The sequence below is a fragment of the Natrix helvetica genome, assembly GCF_964273705.1.
Source record: "Natrix helvetica genome assembly, chromosome: 13".
In the NCBI taxonomy this organism is placed as follows: domain Eukaryota; kingdom Metazoa; phylum Chordata; class Lepidosauria; order Squamata; family Natricidae; genus Natrix; species Natrix helvetica.
This window is the reverse complement of record NC_138557.1, coordinates 9,655,936-9,675,296: the sequence shown is the minus strand read 5'-3', so window position 1 is coordinate 9,675,296 and position 19,361 is coordinate 9,655,936. Positions and strand designations below refer to the sequence as shown.

Genomic DNA, 19,361 nt, shown 5'->3' with positions numbered 1-19,361 from the left:
ACGGAACGCTGTTACCTTCCCACCAAAGATGTCTCTATTTTGCGACTTGCATGTTTAATGTGCTTTCGAACTGCTAGGTTGGCAGAAGCCGGGACAAGTAACGGGAGCTCACTCCGTTACGCGGCGCTAGGGATTCGAACCGCTGAACTGCCGACCTTTCTGATTGACAAGCTCTGTGTCTTAGCCACTGGGCCACCATGTCACTTTTCAACCCATTACGTGGATTCAAAACAAATATTACCTGTTTAGTCTGCCAACCGAAATAAGCCATTGTGATGGGTCTCCTGTTCACACATGATGCCAGGGGGGTTGAACCATACCTCTCCAACCCCACTTTGAGGTGGCCGTGTTTGCTGTGCAAAAAGTCGTGTGTGGCTAGTTGCTTTCTAGAATGGAGAGAGGTTCCTTCCTTCTTCCCCTTTATCCGAAGGTCTGCAACCCTTGTATTTCGAGGTGATTTTGTATTTAAAGGACTGTCCACTCCTCCAGGCTGAGAGAGCTGAAGCCAGTTTGAAGCTACCCATCAAATGTTAGTATCTCAATAGGCTGTCACACAAATTGTCTTTTCTTTTTACGCTGTTCAGTACTCCAGTCATTTTTAGACTCCTGCCTGTACCTTTAAATTAGCAAATAAAGCTTGCAATGGATAGTAGTAGCTTGAGAGACAGAAATTTATCCCTTCCTTCCTTCCTTTCTTTCCTTCCTTCCATTTCCCTTCTTTCCTTCTATTTCCCCTCCTTCCATTTTCCTTCCTTCCATTTCCCCTCCTTCCTTCCATTTCCCTTCCTTCCTTCCATTTCCCCTCCTTCCTTCCATTTTCTTTCCTTCCTTCCATCCATTTTTCTTCCTTCCATTTCCCCTCCTTCCTTCCATTTTCCTTCCTTCGTTTCTTTCCTTCCTTCCATTTCCCCTCCTTCCTTCCATTTTCTTTCCTTCCTTCCATCCATTTTTCTTCCTTCCATTTCCCCTCCTTCCTTCCATTTTCCTTCCTTCGTTTCTTTCCTTCCTTCCTTCCATTTCCCCTCCTTCCTTCCATTTCCCTTCCTTCCTTCCATCCATTTTCCTTCCTTCCATTTCCCCTCCTTCCTTCCATTTCCCCTCCTTCCTTCCATTTTCCTTCCTTATTTCCTTTTCCCTTCCTTCCTTCCATCCATTTTCCTTCCTTCCATTTCCTTCCTTCCTTTCCTTTCCTTTCCTTCCTTCCATTTCCCCTCCTTCCTTCTATTTTTCTTCCTTCCTTCCTTCGTTTGTGCTCAGAAGAAGGGATCATTGGTAGAAGGGACAAGGTATCTTAATAATCAGAAATATTGATCCAGGCTGCTGAAAGAACTAGTAACAGAATAACACAATAGCAGAGCTGGAAGGGACCTTGGAGGTCTTCTAGTCCAACCAGCCACAAAAGCAAAAGACCATGTATTATTCCAGACAAATTGGCTGTCCAATCTCTTTTTAAAAGTTTCCAATGGTGGAGCACCCACAACTTCTAAACAAAACCGTTCCCATTGATTGATTGTTCTACCTGCCAGGAAATTTCTCTTAGTTCTTGTTTGCTTTTCTCCATGGTTAGTTTCCATCTGTTGCTTTTTGTCCTGCCTTCAGGTGCTTTGGAGAATAGTTTGACTCCTTCTTCTTTGTGGCAACCCCTGAGATATTGGAAGACTGCTATCATGTCTCCCCTGGTTCTTCTTTTCATTAAACTAGACATACCCAGTTCCTGCAACTGTTCTTCATATGTTTTAGCCTCCAATCCCCTAATTATCTTGGTTGCTCTTCTCTGCATTCTTTCCAGAGTCTCAACATATATTTTTTTAGTTTAAAACTGCAGTTACTTCCAAAAGTTTAAGTACTCTTTACAACGAATCCCTATTTTTCAAGGAATCCCTCAGTGAACAGAGGCTGATGCAACCTTTAGTGTGGTACAATGTTAAATATGACCTTTTGGCAAATCTTAATTCTTAATAGCTAATTATCCATCCATCCATCCATCCATCTAATCTATCCATCCATCCATCTATCTATCTAATTCATCTATCTATCTATCTATCTATCTATCTATCTATCTATCTATCTATCTATCTATCTATCTATCTATCATCTATCTATCTATCTATCATCTATCTATCATCTATCATCTATCTATCTATCATCTATCTATCATCTATCCATCTATCTATCTATCATCTATCTATCTCTATCATCATCTATCATCAATCTCTCTCTCTCTCTCTCTCTCTCTCTCTCTCTCTCTCTCCATGCAGCCATTAAATATATATATATCTTATCTATCTATCTATCTATCTATCTATCTATCTATCTATCTATCTATCTATCTATCTATCTATCCATCTATCCATCTATCCATCTATCCTCTATCCATCTATACATCTATACATCTATCCACCCACCCATCCATCCATCCATCCATCTATTTCAGAAGATCATGAAAAAGAAGAAACAGCTTGAAGATGTGCCCATCCTTGAGGGCGACCATCTAATGAAGCCAATGCAGAGATTACACACCATTTTTATCCCCAGGAAAAATGTGAGTTGGTTGTTTTATTTTCTTGGGTCCAATCCCCTTGTCTGAGCACTGCAGTGGGCTACGCTAACCCAACCCTTAAAACGAATGGTCTGATTTCACTTCTCTGATTTGATCCAAAACCAATGTGATTTATACACCCTGCATTAATGTGTGTTTGGTAAAACCAGCCAACTATGACTTAAAGCAGAGATGGACAATTATGTTGTATTGTGTTTGAGCTTGAAGGGCATAGGATGTGTGGTTTTTTTTAAAAAAATAAGCCTATAAAGACTGCTGGTGTGGCTACTGGACCCCAACATCACCCGGGAAGAGGGTAAAGTCCCCCCTCTCCTGAATTTGTGAGAGTTAATGGTTTCTTTGAAAGAAAAGTATTTCAACCTCTGCAGAATCTTTTGACACATTTGTTTTCCCACTTCTGATATTTATAGAAGCCCCTGAATTAAGGGTGTTTTTTTTTTAAAGAGCTTATAGACAGGCTCCAAAATTGTGTGGGAGGAATGAGTTCAGGCCACAGGGTGCTGCCCTGTAATGGGTATATGTAAATGACCTTGGAAGACGGAGGGTGGAGAAAAGAGATGCTGCCTGGGGAGCAATCAGAGCCCCCAGCTGCATAAGAGGCAGAGAAAGAAATGTAGAAAAGATCTAATTTCTCAGGCTGTAATACAAGACAGTGGGAGATTGGTACTTTCAGACTTGCAAAATTCTGATAATGCAGCTTTACAATAAAGTACCATATTTTTCGGACTATAAGACACACCTAGCTTTTGGGGAGGAAAACAAGACAAAAAAATATCTGCCTCTGCCTCCCAGCAATTTGCCTCCTTGCAGCAAACAGCAAATAACTTGGTCAGCTTCAGCACCGCCTGATTTAGCACGAGCAGCTGATTGGCGGTTGGATTAGCCTCTTGGAATACCAATGATCAGCTGTTCCAGGCTGCGGGATATGCTGCTGCCACATTCCCCATTTTCTGCCTCCGCGCACCCCATTTTCGGCTTCCGCATGCCCTATTTTCGGCCTCCACCCATCCCGTTTTCAGTCCGTTCCAGGTAGCGGGGATTGTCAGGGATCCCCGCCACTTGGAACAGCTGATCGTTGGTATTCCAGGAGGCCAATCTTTTTTAAAAAAATAGACTGGACAACTATTTGACCAAGATGGTTTAAGATCTCCTGCATTGAGTGAGGTGACTAGAAGACCTCCAAGGTCCCTTCCAGCCTCGTGATTCTATTGCTATTTCAACTAAACTGCTTTCCCCTTTATTGCTCTGGGAAGACTTTATGGGGAATTTATCGGCTCTGGAATGAGTGATGTGGCTTTTTATTATGTGGGGCCCGTTTCTTCCCGTCCCTGTTTTTTCTTCTTTTCTTTTCGGTTAATCCCCCGTTATCCCTCTCTATTATTTTCTGCCTAAACTGTACTGGGTTTCTTTAAATAGCCCAAAGGTAAAATAAGAGAGGCTTCACTATCAGTAAATACAAAAGAATTCACATTTCTGAAAATAACTTCTCTGAAGGATCAACTCGCAAACTGAGAGAGGGAGGGAGAGAGAGAGAAGAGGGAGACAGAGAGAGGGAGACAGAGAGGAGAGGGAGAGGGAGGGAGAGGAGAGGGAGAGGTGAGGGAGAGAGACGAAATATTGGTGGGTCCACTTTGCTAAACCATGGTTTGTTGAATGTTGGTGAGCGTGTCAGTGGTAGGATTGTAATACAGCCTTCTCTTTCAATCCACCACTCTTGATGGCTAAGCAGATTCCTCTTTTGGACTTCTTTTATCTCTCGATTCATTGGGTGGAAATGTTTTCATTCTTTTGCGAATGAAAAAGTTGTAGGTGACCATTTGACGACAATCAAGATCAAGTGAGTTATGAATACCACTCTATCAAGCCTTAGTAAGACCACACCTAGAATACTGCATCTAGTTTTGGTCACCACACTCTAAAAAAGATGTGCAGACTCTAGAAAGAGTGCAGAGAGGAGCAACCAGGATGATGAGGGGATTGGGGACTAAAACATACGATGAACAGTTGCAGGAACTGGGCATGGCTAGTCTAGAGAAGAGAAGGACAGGAGAGACACAAGAGCATCTTCCAATATTTGAGGGGATGCCACAGAGAGGAGGGGGACAAGCTATTTTCCAAAGCACCCGAAGGCCAGACAAGGAATAATGGATGGAAACTGACCAAAGAGAGATTCAACCTAGAAATAAGGAGGAACTTTCTGACAGTGAGAGCAATCAACCCATGGAACAGAAGTTGCCTTCGGAAGTTGTGGGAGCTTCATCACTGGAGGCTTTCAAGAAGAGTATAGACTGCCATTTGTCCGAAATGGTTTAGGACAGGGGTCAGCAACCCGTGGCTCTGGAGCCACATGTGGTCCTTTCATCCTTCTGTTGTTGCTCCCAGTCACTGGTCGGCATCACAATTTTAAGAGGACCTTCCGGTTGGGGGGGAGGGGAGCATGGCGTGCCAGGAGGAGACTCTGTGACAAGGGGCGGGTTTTCCGGTCAGTTAGGACAGGTAGAGGAAAAGGGATGCCATGCTAGGAGGAGACTCTATGGTGGGGGAAGCACAGAACCACAGTTGACCCCAGAATTGAATGGGGGCTTCCGGTTAGGACCTTTGTGGCGCCCGGTTTTTTCTTTTCTGTGGGAAACGGGTCCAAATGGCTCTTTGAGTGCTTAAAGTTGCCCACCCCTGGTTTAGGGTCGCCTGCTTGGGGGGAAGGGAGGGGGTTGGACTAGCTGACCTACAAGGTCCCTTCCAACTCTGTTAATCTAACGTAATCTAATCTAACCATTTGCCTCACCCTGTTTTAAACCTGCAGAGTTTTAAAACGGGGCCTCATTTTCCCAGGCTGGGAGAAAAAAGCATTTCAGGAAGTTTTCTAGATACGGGTAATCCTCAATTTACAAGAGTTCACTTAGTGACCGTTACAGCATCACTGAAAAAAAGGGACCATTTTCCACACTCATGACCGTTGCAGCATCCTCGTGGTCACCTGACCAAGATTTGGATGTGTGGGCATCTGCTTCATATTTATGACGGTTACAGGGTCCCCAAATCCCTTTTGTGACCTTCTGACAAGCAAAGTCTATGGGTAAGCCAGATTCATTTAACAACTGGGTTATTAGCTTAGCAGCTACAACGATTCGCTGAACAACAGTGGCAAGCAAAGTCGTAAAATGGGGCAAAACGCACTTCACCGATGTTTCACTTGGCGACATAAATTTTGGGCACAATTATGGTCGTAAGTTGAACACTGGCTGCATCTTTCACCGAGGATCAGACAGGATAACAGAATAACAGAGTTGGAAGGGACCTTGGAGGTCATACAATCCAACCCCCACTCCGGCAGGAAATCCTACATCATTTCAGATAAATGAATGTCCGATCTCTTGATTGTTCTCGCTGTCTGACGCTGCTGAAATCCTATAGTTGCAAGACTCAAAAAAATAGAGATCGTTTGGGGTTGCCAGATGGGGAGTCGTGTTATCAGGCCTGGGAACTTACTTGAGTAAAAGAATGGACTGGTTTGAGGCATAAAAGATTATTGACTTTGGAGGGATAGGCTCTCCAATTGGGTTGGCATCCTTTTTTTATGGCATGGGAAAAACAAAATACATTGTTATTTCCAAAGACCTTATATTAGAAACGCGTTATTATTAGTATGGGAGAAAATTAAAGAACAACGTTATTTGAAAATACCAGTCTGGCTTTCCATAATGGAGGCCCTGATCCATCCAAATGTTATTAATATGGAAAATATTACTAGACACAAAGCAGTGACGTGTGGTGAGGTTTATGGCTGGTGAGGCACTGACCACGTACCTTTTCCAGCTATTTCAGAGAGGATTTCAACTCTGCTCTTGCCTTGGGTCCTCTGAAGAAGCCCCTCTACTATGAGGCAGGAGAACTGCGTGCCTCACCTACGTCAGGAATTGTTAGGCTTTTAACCCTTGCTTAACTCTGCTCGAGTGATCATAAAACGCCTAAAGTCAGACTAGATGAGGCATGCAGTTCTCCTGCCTCATAGTAGAGGGCGCTTTTTGTATTACAAAGGTATTTTGAATGAGAGGGGGGCGCTCCAACCTGAGTGGTCAAGGGATTGATATAGCATGGTGGCCACAAGCGCCGATACCATTTAGCTATGAGAAAGATGCTAAGATGTATGGGTTTTATAAAGAATTAACAGGATTAGATCAGATACTAACAGGGACAGATGAAAAATTAATAAGGAAAACATATAGTTATCTATTAAGTATTAAAATGGAAGATGAACAGGTAAAGCCATCGGTGTGACTTATAAATCGGTGCCTGAGTTGGCAGGCTGCATTACGCTAGGTGTCAAAATGTGGTTGGTTTCACTTAACAGAGTGTGTAAATACAGTCGTGATTGGTGCCGCTCTTCTCTCTCCTTACTTGTTCTTCCTCCGATTTGCTCAAATGCGGTTGTGTGCTCCTTCTATGCTTTCTAGCATTTCATTTTCCTGGGCCTGTGAAATGTACGGGGGACAGTGTGACTCCATGCCTGGAATAACCTTGGAGACAGCCATAATCAACAGGAGAGTTAGCACCAACATCTAGTCAGTTATGAATAGGTGCCAATCCCTAGAATTGAACAACTCTAGCCGTGATTGTAGCCGTGAAGGACTAGGGGAGACATGATAGCAGTCTTCCAATATCTCAGGGGCTGCCACAAAGAAGAGGGAGTCAAGCTATTCTCCAAGGCACCTGAAGGCAGGACAAGAAGCAATGGGTGGAAACTAATCAAGGAGAGAAGCAACTTAGAACTGAAGAGAAATTTCTTGACAGTGAGAACAATTAACCAATGGAACAAGTTGCCTCCAGAAGTTGTGAATGTCCCATCACTGGATGTTTTTAAGAAGATGTTGGATAACCATTTGTCTGAAGTGGTGTAGGGTTTCCTGCCTAAACAGGGGGTTGGATTAGAAGACCTCCAAGGTCCCTTCCAACTTTATTCTTTTCTAAAGATGAATGGAAGCATCTTTAGATCCAGACAGCTTGAATTGTAAAGGAAAGATTGAATGCCACGGACGTCATCACAGTGAGATTATATTTAGCATTAGGCAAAGCAAAGTGACTGATTTAGGTATCACAAAAGACAGCAAATTATCAGCAATTCCTGACTATTATCATAATCATCCGGTGGAGTTTGGTCAGGAGCAGGAAGAAGGGTGAAGAGTTTGAAGAATGTTTTGAGAATCTTTCAAATAAAGCATTTTAACAAATTGGAGCATTATTTTACGCTGGCAATTTCCCTCAGATAATGGGCTAGATTCCAAACCACCACAAGGTCCAGCCTCTTTTTTTCTGTTTAAGAGCGACTAGCTACAGCTCCTGCCTTCAGCTAATAGCAGCATCATGAAGATCTTGGCTGATCTCCAGAAAGCTGTGCTGCATTCCACCTGGTGGGAGATTACCAGGAGATCCTACGGCTGCAGGCTAGGAAGGGAAGTACAAAATTAAAATCCTCAAAGAACATTATGGGAAATCACCTCTGCATTAATGCCCAGGAAACTCCACGAGATCTTCTGGTGAAGCCACCAGACGGTTGACCTTGACTAAAGGAGGTTCTCTTTAACCTTAGTCTAAAACCAAGACATAAATAGCCTACAGAGAAGCAACTTAGAACTGAGGAGGAATTTCCTGACAGGGAGAACAATTAATCAGTGGAACAACTTGCCTCCAGAAGTTGTGAATGCTCCAACACTGGAAGTCTTTAAGAAGATGTTGGATAGCCATTTGTCTGAAGTGGTGTAGGGTTTCCTGCCTAAGAAGGGGGTGGACTAGAAGACCTCCAAGGTCCCTTCCAACTGTGTTATTCTATTTTATTCTATTATTTGTTCTATTCTATTCTAAACTCCTATTCTATTCTATTCTTTCCTCATTTCTCTTCTCTTCTATTCCTTCCTAATTTCATTCTATTCTAACTATTTGTCTGATGTGGTGTAGGATTTCTTCCCTAGGCAGGGGGTTGGACTAGAAGACCTCCAAGGTCCCTCCCAACTCTGTTATTCTATTCTATTCTATTCTATTCTATGGAGCACGTGTGGACAACTTGACTTTTCCTAAAGTTCCTAGTGAATGTGTAATGTGGCGGAGGGAAAAATTAAATCCACAAAGAGTAATCATGTTAACCTTAATGAAAATGTTTTAATGTAACTACCCTGTTTCCCCGAAAATAAGACCTCCCCGGATAATAAGCCCAATCGGACTTTTGAGTGCATGCACTAAAATAAGCCCTCCCCTGAAAATAAGTCCTCCCCAAAAATATTCCAACAGAGCAGCAACCATGAGGTAGCCACATTCACCTCCTCCGGCACCTCAAAAATATTGTTTGGGTTGCCAAAATAAGCACTAGGGTTTATTTTTTTGGGGGGGATATCTTATTGTTTTCCCATGTATAGAAAGCCTTCTGCTTGGAATGGCAGGAGGCCATGACGTGTCCCAGTGCAGCTGCCACGAGGCGAGGGATGGAGCTGCCCACACCAGCTTACCATAGCCCCCTCCCCACAGCCAAGTCATCCATGCCCCGATACCTGCCTTGCCTCACAGTGGTGGCTCAGGCAGCCCTGTCCGTAGTGGCCGCCGGCCCACTTCTGCTGGCTCGCAGACCTGATGGAGCAGGAGGCTGAGCGACACACCAGGGAGGTGGCCACATGGCAGTTGTCGGAGTGTGGATGGCCTGGTTGTGGGGACCCTGAGGTAAGCCGATGCGGGGCACGTGACCACCTGTGGCACGCATACCATAGGTTCACCATCACGATCTTAGAGTCTAGAAATCCGTGTTCATAGTTAAGCTCAACCATTCACTTCAGTGGCCTCCAAAAGCTTTTTAAAGTAGCTGCCTCCTCCTTGTTATTGGGCAGGTGTGTGGGTAGCTGCTTCCTCCTTGTTATTGGACAGGTGTGTGGGTAGCTGCCTCCTCCTTGTTATTGGACAGGTGTGTGGTGTCCTCACCACACTGCCATAGGGCTGCTGCATTTGGTCAACCGAGGATGTGTCAGAGCACATGCCTGGTTGGGAAACTGGCAGGAGAAAAGCTGGATATGAACATTTAAGTCTCTCCGCTCCTAACATGCAATGCAAGAGATGACATTCGTCTGTTTTACAAAGGGGTTGTAAAACTGAACATAGCAAGCATTTATGGGAGCTCCACGCCGAATATTAGGTATTTGGATAGCATTCTCCCATCCCCCACAGGCTTAACACTAATCTGCAAAGCTAAATAAGCTCTCTCAGATTTATCTTCTGAGCGTTTAAAACCATGCATGTATTTAAGCATATCCTGTTTTTCCTACAAAAAGAATAGGGTAAGGTAAAGGTTCTGCTCGCACATATGTGCTACTCATTCCCGACTCTAGGGGGTGGTGCTCATCTCCGTTTCAAAGCCCAAGAACCAGCGCTGTCCGAAGACATCATGACTCAATGCCCAAGGCACATGGAACTCTGTTCACTTCCCACCAAAAGTGGTCCCTATTTTTCTACATGCATTTTTACATGCTTTCGAACTGCTAGGTTGGCAGTGGCTGGGATAAATAACAGGAGCTCACTCTGTTACGCGGTGCTAGGGATTCGAACCGCCAAACTGCTGACTCTAATCGACAAGCCGAGCATCTTAGCCACTGAGCCACCGCATTCCTCTGTATGTTTAAGCACTACACCAAACGGGCTCCCTTAGATCTGATAGCGCTACTCAGAACCCAATTCCTTTTGACAGCGCTGTTGTACCTTTGAACGTTCACTAAATAAATAAGTTGTAAGTTTCTTTTGACCCCTAAAATAAGCGCTTGGCCTTATTTTCGGGGAGGGCTTATTTTGGAGGTACAGGAGGCAGCGAGCGTGGTCACCTCATGGCTGCAGCTGTGTTGCAATATTTTCAGGGAGGGCTTATTTTCGGGGAGGGCTTATTATTTCTGAGGTGCTGGAGGCAGTGAGCGTGGTCACCTCATAGCTGCTGCTGTGTTGCAATATTTTCAGGGAGGCCTTATTTTGGGGTGGAGGTCTTATTTTCAGGGAAACAGGGTATAAACAGGATGTGTAATGGCTGTGGATTCTGACTGACACTGGTAAAACCACAATCTAACTGAGCTGTAAGTTCACACGGGGAATAGAAAAGCCAATTGGCTTGTACCACGAATGGAAGTTGTTGCTGCAAAACCTGCAAATTTGCCTTCCAAACTTCTCCAAAGCCCAACCCATTTCATTTTAAGAGGAACCCAGCTTTCTCCAGGTTAAGATAACCAGTGCCAATATTTTCAGCTGTGAATTGAACCATGATTTTTGTGGAATGGTGCAGTGGCCTAGAGGTGGGGCCCTCGCCTCACAATCAGGGGGGGTTGTGAGTTCGATCCTAGGTAGAGGCAGATATTTCTCTCTCTGGGCACATTGAGATTATATCTGCTGAATATAACTCCTCATTGGCAACAGGGAAGGGCATCTGGCCATTAAAACACTCTGCTAGCTCCACTCAGTTGCCCAGACTCCACCTCACAAGAGATTATGGGGTCATTAAAGAATGATGTGATGAACTGCCATCTGTCAGAAATGGTGTAGGGGGTCTCCTGCTTCGGTGGGGGGATGGACTAGATGACCTATAAGGTCCCTTCCAACTCTGTTAATCTGTATCTGTAAACTTAATAATTGTGCTACTAACTCAATAGCTGGATGATTCACTTAGTAGCTATGGCAAGAAAGGTTGTAAAATGGGGCAAACCTCAACTGTTTCTCTTGGCACCAGAACTTTTGGGCTTCTTAGTAGCCATAACTGATTTTAAACAAATGAACAGAGTTGGAAGGGACCTTATAGGTCATCTAGTCCAACCCCCCACCCATCCAAGCAAGTGACCCTACACCATTTCTGACAGACAGCAGTCCAGTCTCTTCTTGAATCTGGCTTTTCCATTGACTGAGAAGGACACCAAAGGTGATCAGATCACCCTTGGACTTTCAACCGTCATAAACAGGGGACGGTTGCCAGATGTCCAAATAAGCCGAGAATTACCTATAATTTAAGTATAAACAGCCACAATTTAAATCACTACTTCACTACTTTATGGCCCTGTAATGCTTATAATTCCTGTACAACATTCCCACCTGCCAACCTTCCTGGAAATTAGAAGCGACAGTCCAATCTTTGGAAGATGAGAGGGCAAAAATTAGGGGATCAGGGAGACAACACACCGCTCCGAAAGCGATGAGAAGGCATTAAAAGGGGAAAGAAAAATTGCTTCCAAACAGCATCCAGACAACCAAAGATCGATTCTATCTCGGGCGCAAACAATGGCTAAGTTCGCATAAGAGGTTGGCTTAAAATCAGCTTGGCTAGTTTGGCGACTGAGTCGGTTTACGAGACACCAGAATTCAGGGCGCCTTCCGTAAACCTTGATGTGGCAAACCCTTCTGTGCAAACCCCAGCTGGCGTGTCTGTGGGGAAATGCTGACAGCCCCTTCCTTTCCCTGTGGGAAAAAACCAGACAAAAGGATGTGACATGTTGTTGAAATAAAGGGAACCTGATCCTCTCCAAACCGCCACTGACTTTCCGGGCCATCAGCAGATATCCTGCTGTTATTCATCCCAGTCAAATACAAACAAACAAGGCTTAATACAAGAAGCTCCTAAAATCTGGAGAGAGAGGGAGGGAGGGAGGGAGAGAGAGAAAGAAAGAGAGGGGTAAGGAGAGAAGGAGGGAAAGGAAGGAAAGGAAGAGAGAGAAAGGAAGGAAAGGAAAGGAAGGAAGGAAGGAAGGAAGGAAGGAAGGAAGGAAGGAAGGAAGGAAGGAAGGAAGGAAGAAGGAAGGAAGGAAGGAAGGAAGGAAGGAAGGAAGGAAGGGGGGAAGGAAGAAGGAAGGAAGGAAGGAAGGAAGGAAGGAAGGAAGGAAGGGGGGAAGGAAGGAAGGGGGGAAGGAAGAGTGACACTTGTCTCCTGCAAGAAGTTTGGAAGGCCAGTGTCTCAGCCTATCCTTTAACCAAGATGTCAAGAGGAAGAGGGGCAAATAGCAAGCTGAATAAATATTAGGGGAGACATGATAGCAGTGATCCAATATTTGAGGGGCTGCCACAGAGAGGAGGAGGTCAAGCTATTTTCCAAGGCACCTGAAGACCAGATGAGAAATAATGGATGGAAACTGACCAAGGAGAGATTCAACCTGGAAATAAGGAGGAATTTTCTGACAGTGAGGACAATTAACAATGGAACAGAAGTTGCCTTCAGAAGTTGTGGGAGCTTCATCACTGGAAGCTTTCAAGACGAGACTGGACTGCCATCTGTCAGAAATGGTGTAGGGTCTCCTGTTTGGGCGGGGGGTTGGACTAGATGACCTACTAGGTCCCTTCCAACTCTGTTAATCTGTCATTGGGCTGGAAGGGGCCTTGGAGGTCATCCAGTCCAACCCTTTGCCCAAGGCAGGACTCCTGGCCAAAGGGTTGTCCAGTCTATTTTTTAAAACCTCCAATGATGGAACACCCACAATTCCAGGAGGCAAGCTGTTCCACTGATCAATAGTTCTCAGCGTCAGGAAATTTCTCCTTCTTTCTAGGTTGCTTCTGTCCTTGATTAATTTCCATCCCTTGCTTCTTACCCTGCCCTCGGGTGCTTTGCAGAATAGGTTGATCCCCTCTTCTCTGCGGTAGCCCCTCAAGTGCTGGAAAATGGTGCAGTGACTCACTCAACAACTACGTCGAGGAAAGTTGTAAAATGCGGCAAGACTTGCTGAAAAGCATTCCTCGCTTAACAGCTGAAATGTTGCACTCCACTCCACTCCGGTCGTAAGTTGAGGATGACCTCTACAGATAGTCCTCAGCTGATGACCCGTCCCTTAGTGACTGTTTGAAGTTACAACGGATGTAACCTTGGGGCTCCTTAGAAGCTGTGTGGACTTAGGTTGTTAAGTGAATCCGACTTCCCCACTGACTTTATCGGAAGGTCGCAAAAGGGGATCATGTGATCTTGGGTCACAGCAACGGTCATAACTGTGAGTCAGTTGCCAAGGGTCCAAAGTTGGATTATGTGACCCTGGAGATGTTGCAACGCTTGGAAGTGTGAAAAAGGGTTCCTAAAGTCACTTTTTTTCCAGTGCCATTGCAACTTTGAACCGTCACTAAATCAAAGCTTGTAAGTCGAGGACTACCTGTATATTAAATGAGGCACAAACCTTGTCACATTTTAGCCCACCATGAAGCCCAACACTGGCCCTTATTTAACCATGCCTCTTCCAGAGCATTTACACAATGAGAGAGACGAACCAAATCTTCTTGGGTAAAACGATTTGCTAAACTCCAAGCCAAACCCTGATCTACAGACTCGCTTTGACCAAGATACCAGGCTACAATGAATCTGGGCAGCTTGTGCCTTAAATTGGTTAGGTCCGGACAATAGGTTTAACCCTCGTATGGAATTGTTAAAGTTTGCACACCAACACCCAATATATTCGCACAGTATCCAAACCAGGAGAAGAAGAAGATAATAATAATGCCTAACCAAGGTTAAAACTAGCAAACCTTCCACTCCTGGACAGATCAGAATAAAAAAAGAGTTGGAAGGGACCTTGGAGGTCATCTAGTCCAACCCCCCTACTCCCACCCAAGCAGGAGACCCTACATCATTTCTGACAAAGGGCAGTCCAGTCTCTTCTTGAAAGCCTCCAGTGATGAAGCTCCCACAACTTCTGAATGCAACTTCTGTTTCACCGGTTGATTGTTCTCACTATCCGAAAATTCCTCCTTATTTCTAGGTTGAAGCTCATACCTTGTTCAGATGCAACTGTTAGATCTTCAACTTTCTCCTTCAGGGTGTTGTCTGGGCCCAGGCATCTAGATTAAGCCTGGTGCAGTTAACCATAGTTTGGCATACCCCCTCCCCTCTGTTCAACGACCCCAAGTTGCTAATGTTGGCAGAAAACAAGAGATCCTTACACCAGAGAGAGAGAGAGCTTTTGCAACCCTAATTTAAAGAAAATAAGAGGGGGGCTTCTCCCCCCCCCCAACTCAATACCCCATGGTCTTTTCAGGCCACCTACCCCCCTGCCAAGAGCTTCTCCCAAGACCAAGCCACATGCCCACGGGTGGAAGGGTGCCCAACAATACTATTGGGTTATCCTTCTATCTAGCCTAAGGAGTCTTAGGTGAGATAGTTTGTAAGCCACGCGAGACAGCCCAGAAAGGCAAAACTCCCGCGGGCGTGGAAGAGGTTAGGGTCCGATGCTTTTGTGGGTTCTTAGATGATCCAGCCTCCCCCCCACCCATACACACCCGCATTAACACTTCCGTTCACACGGGGCCAGGAGACAAAGAAGAAGCTGACCTTGAGTCCCTAACGGGGGTCGCTCACTGCTGCAGACTCGCGAGGGGAGGGGAGGGGGCTCGCCCGGCCTGCCTTTCTGGCCGCTGCAGGTGGGGAAGGAGGGAGGGGGGCGGTGGAAGGAGCTCTATTGTTCCAGCCGCGCATTTGTGCCCAAAGCTGCCAAGCGACTTGGGCTTGGCCAACCGCTCTTCCCTTCGCCGCCGTCCCCCTCCCTCTCCCCGTTCCACCCCGTTCCTTGCACGGCGCGATCACCTTTGGCGAGCCTGGTTGAGAGGAGATTTGGGGAGGGGTCTGGGTCGTGGCAAGCATTTCTCTCCCACAAGCCCCCCACCCAACCAACCACCCAGCCCACATCACCATCACTGCAGGACCAATATTCCGCTTGCAGGCATAAACCCACCCACCCAATCCGTTCTCTGGATAGGATCCCCTCCCCAGGTAACTGAGCGCCCCCTCCCCACATCCCTCCAGCTCTTTGCATCCTCGCCTCCTTTGTCACAGCCCTGGCTTCCACGCCCCTCCCTCCCTCCCGCCGCGCGAAGCCCCTTCCCCGCCTGGGGTCGCCGTAGCACCTCCAATGCCCCCCCACCCAATTCCTCGCGCCCCTGCCCCTGGGCTGTGACTCCGACTGCCCGGCGAAAGCCCACCCCCCCACCCCAAAGGTTGCCATGCCCCAGACGCACCTGTCTGGAAGGGTGGGGTGGGGGGTTTCCGGAGCGGGGCAGTGTCTGCGGTCTCAGCCGAGGCTGGCCGGGCGAAGGGTGCAGAAGCTGGGATCTCGCCCTGCAGAGCCCCGGGGCGCACGAGGGTCCCTCTGGGTTGCCGAGGCTGGGCGGTGGAGGCGAGGCGAGGCGAGGGGCGGCGGGCAGACGAGCCGGGGACCCCTGCCAGGGGGGGAGGAAGAGTTGGAGGAGGAGGAGGAGGAAGAGGAGGAGCGGCGGCGGCGGCGATCGCCCTTCTTCAGCGGCCCCATCGTCGCCTCTTCAGGGGGCAGCCCGGGGGGCGCGCAGACATCGTTGCAAAGCGGGCGAGAGAGAGGCGAGGAGCCGCACGCACGCACGCGCACCTTGCACACCCGGGGAGGGGGGGGAGAAGCCTTAAAGGGGGGGTGCAAGAGGCAGGCAGGCACGTGCACCCCCGGCGGGAGCTGGGGGGGGCGGTCCCTGGGGTCGCAGCGCTTCAGCCGATGCCCCCCTCCTCCTTCCCGGGTCTTCTCTGCCTCTGCGCGGGGCTGGCGAGAGGCGAGCGGGGCTCCCTCCGCGGCTTCTCCTCCCTCCAGTCTCGGGCTTTTTTGCGCGGAAAGCCCGCTGCCCTCGCCGGGTCCTAGAGCCGATCGGCTTCCTCGCCTGTCTTGCGCCCCTTCCCCCCTCCCACCCACCCACCCTCCATTCATCCCTTCCAGGGTCGGGGGAAGCCGCTGCTTCTGCTCACCCTTCCTTCCTTGGAGAGCGAAATCCAGAAAGCATCTTCCGAGGGTTGGGAATGTGGATGAATGAACAGAACTGGAAGGGGCCTTAGAGGTCTTCTAGTCCAATCCCCTGCTCAAGCAAGAAGCCCTATGGATGGCGAACCTATGGCACGCGGGTGGCATGCAGAGCCCTCTCTGCGGGCACGCCAGCCGTCGCCCAAGCCCAGCTCCATCACACAAGCGGCTCCCGCCAGCCAGGTCTCTGCCGTGCATGCACAGAAGGCAGAGGGCATGCAGGAACATGCATGCATAAGCATGGGGGCAGGTGGCGCATGCATGGAGGTGCTTGCATTGCATTTTGGGGGCTCGCGCAGCACCCCTGTGCCCCATTTTGGCTTCTAAGCTGGTGCAGGATGCCTTCCGGGTCCAAAATGGGGCATAGGGGTGCAGCACGAGGCCTCCCCCCCCCCCCCGCCCCATTTTGGGCCTGGAAAGTCTCCTGCACCAACCTGGAAGCCAACAATGGGTGAGGGGGAGAGGCGGAGTGCATGCGCGGCTGGGGGAGGGAGAACATCGCGTGTGCATTGCATGATGGATGTGGGTATTCATGCTTTTGGCACGCAACAACAAAAAAACTCGCCATCCCTGCCCTGTACCCTTTCTGACAAATGATTGTCCGATCTCTTCTTTAAAACCTTCCACTGTTGGAGCATTCCCAACTTCTGGTGGCAAGTCGTTCCACTGATTAATTGTTGTCACTGTCAGGAAATGTCTCCTTATTTCATCCAATTGCTTCTCCCCCACCACCACCACCACCACCCCACACACACACTCCCCATCAAGTTTTCTATTTTTACAGGTAACATCCCACACCCAGAGATGGGTCAAGCCAGGGAAAAATCATTGGGGGATGGGCTTTCTCTCCCCCCCCTTCCCTCCCCCCCCCAGGACAGTGAGGCCTTAATTAAATATTTTGCAGCTCAAGGTTTTATTTTTATTTTTTTGAGATTTTTTTTTATTGTTTTAAATAAACAAAAACACACAAAAAAAAGAATCATCCTTCTTTACATCCTGTCGAAAGCGTGTCAATTGGTTACAAACAGTTTTCGTGCCTTTCTATCATAATTATTACATATATTTCCTTCCCAATGAATAATACATTTTACGTCTAAAATCTTCGTACATTTTACTATCAATACACCCACCCTTCTCATTTAAGGCTTCTCACTCAAGGTTTTGAAAGGAGGGCAAAGGGGATTCCTTAGGTCTGATCCTGGCAGGGATAGAGGGGGATGGATGAGGGGTTGCAAGAAAGGTCCGTGGGGTTTGGGAGAAGGGGAGATAATGCGTTGGGGTCCCCAGTGCTCTTTAAGCTTCTCTTCTTGCATTTTTCCCCAATAGAAGAAAATATTTGTAGCTCACGGTTGCTTGTGTGGGTTTTTTTACAGACGTTTCATTACCCAATTAGGGAACATCTTCAAGGCTAGAAGGGAGTGGATTTGCTCTCTGCTTATCTACAAGGAGGAGGATGTGGGCTCCTTGGGGCTCTCTGAGCTTGGTTGGCTTTTTGCAACCATTTCATTAGCCAACTATGTAACACCATCAATATGTTACCTGATTTTCTCTCATCTGTAACTGATGGTGTTACATAATTGGCTAAAAATAAAATATCTGCAAAAAAAATAATAATCTAACAGGCTCAGAGAGCATTAAGGACGCGGGGCTCAAACCTGAGATATAATTAGTAAAGTAAAAGTTCCCCTTGTACACATATGCTAATCATTCCTGACTCTAAGGGGGGGGCTCAAAGCCGAGGAGCCAGCGCTGTCCGAAAACGTCTCTGTGGTCATATGGCCGGCATGACTCAATGCCAAAGGTGCATAGAACGCTGTTACCTTCCCACCAAAGGTGGTTCCTATTTTTCTACTTGCATTTTTACGTGCTTTCGAACTGCTAGGTTGGCAGAAGCTGGGACAAGTCACGGGAGCTCACTCCATTACGCGGCGCTAGGGATTCGAACCGCCGGACTGCCGACCTTTCTGATCGACAAGCTCAGCGCCTGAGCCACTTAGTCAGGGGAGACAATTATCCTCTTCCAATGGGGGCAAAGTGCTTCTTTCGTGCGCTAACGTCAGAAGTCTCCCCCACCAATCCAATCCCATTGGAATAACGGTTGTCATCTGTGGCCGCCATCTTGACTTTTTTGACTTCCTTGTCACATCGTTTCGCGGCAGCCACAAAAGTCCTTGCTTCCGTTGATTTCCCCCCCCCCCAAGAGTAGGCACAGACATCGCCACCTCCTCATTGTTTTATTTATATTTCCATAGGGCCATCATGAGAACCTATGGCCTGGCAGTGTGGGTGTGTTACTCTTTGTGTGGAGAGTAATAGCTGCTTTCTTTAAAAGAAGCACCTAAGCATTTATGGAACATCTTGTCCTCATTCATGTATTTTATTTCCAATGCTTGTCAGCCCCATTAACTCTGCAATGTTTCATTACTTATGAAATGGATCCATTTATTTTAAATGAAAGCTAAATTAAAACCTCTTTTCAACTGGGTAGCTATCTCAAGGCAAGCAAGTCCACCCATTTAGCAATTTCCCAAAAGGTGTGCATGGGAGGTAGACTGCCTTTGGGTACAGAGGTTCCTCATGTCCACATCATTTGCAGAACATTGTTTTTTCCCCTCCAAAAATACACCCCCAAAAGACAAATCTTGAACGGGGTGACTTTCCGATTAAACAAAGCAAAAAAAAAAAATCAAGAGGGTGAATGGAGAAATAAAGATAGTTTTCCTTACGTCTGTGTCAATGTGATTTCAGGGAAAGAGGCACATAGATCAAGATGAAGATTTAAATGAGATTATTATCATCATCATCATCATCATCCTTCCTTTCCCCAGAACCTTTCCTGAAAAGAGTGAAAAGACTTTGCATTATATATATAATATGGTAGAATAGAGGATAGGATAGGATAAGACAGGATATGGAATAGAAAATAATAGAAAAAAGAAAAAAGGAATAGGAACAGGAACAGAAATAAAAATGGACTGGACTATACTATAGAAATAATAGGAATAGAATAAAAATAG

At 46.8% G+C, this 19,361-nt stretch overlaps 1 protein-coding gene across 1 annotated transcript in view; it reads right to left on the bottom strand.

Annotated features, from left to right (window-relative positions):
- The window catches only part of SBK1 (SH3 domain binding kinase 1), a 44,766-nt gene extending 28,814 nt beyond the window's left edge, over positions 1-15,952 (bottom strand). The window contains exon 1 of the mRNA XM_081966123.1: positions 15,545-15,952. The gene's annotated coding sequence lies outside the window, so the exon portion shown is untranslated. The remainder of the gene's footprint in view (positions 1-15,544) is intronic.
- Between the last annotated feature and the right edge of the window lie 3,409 nt (positions 15,953-19,361).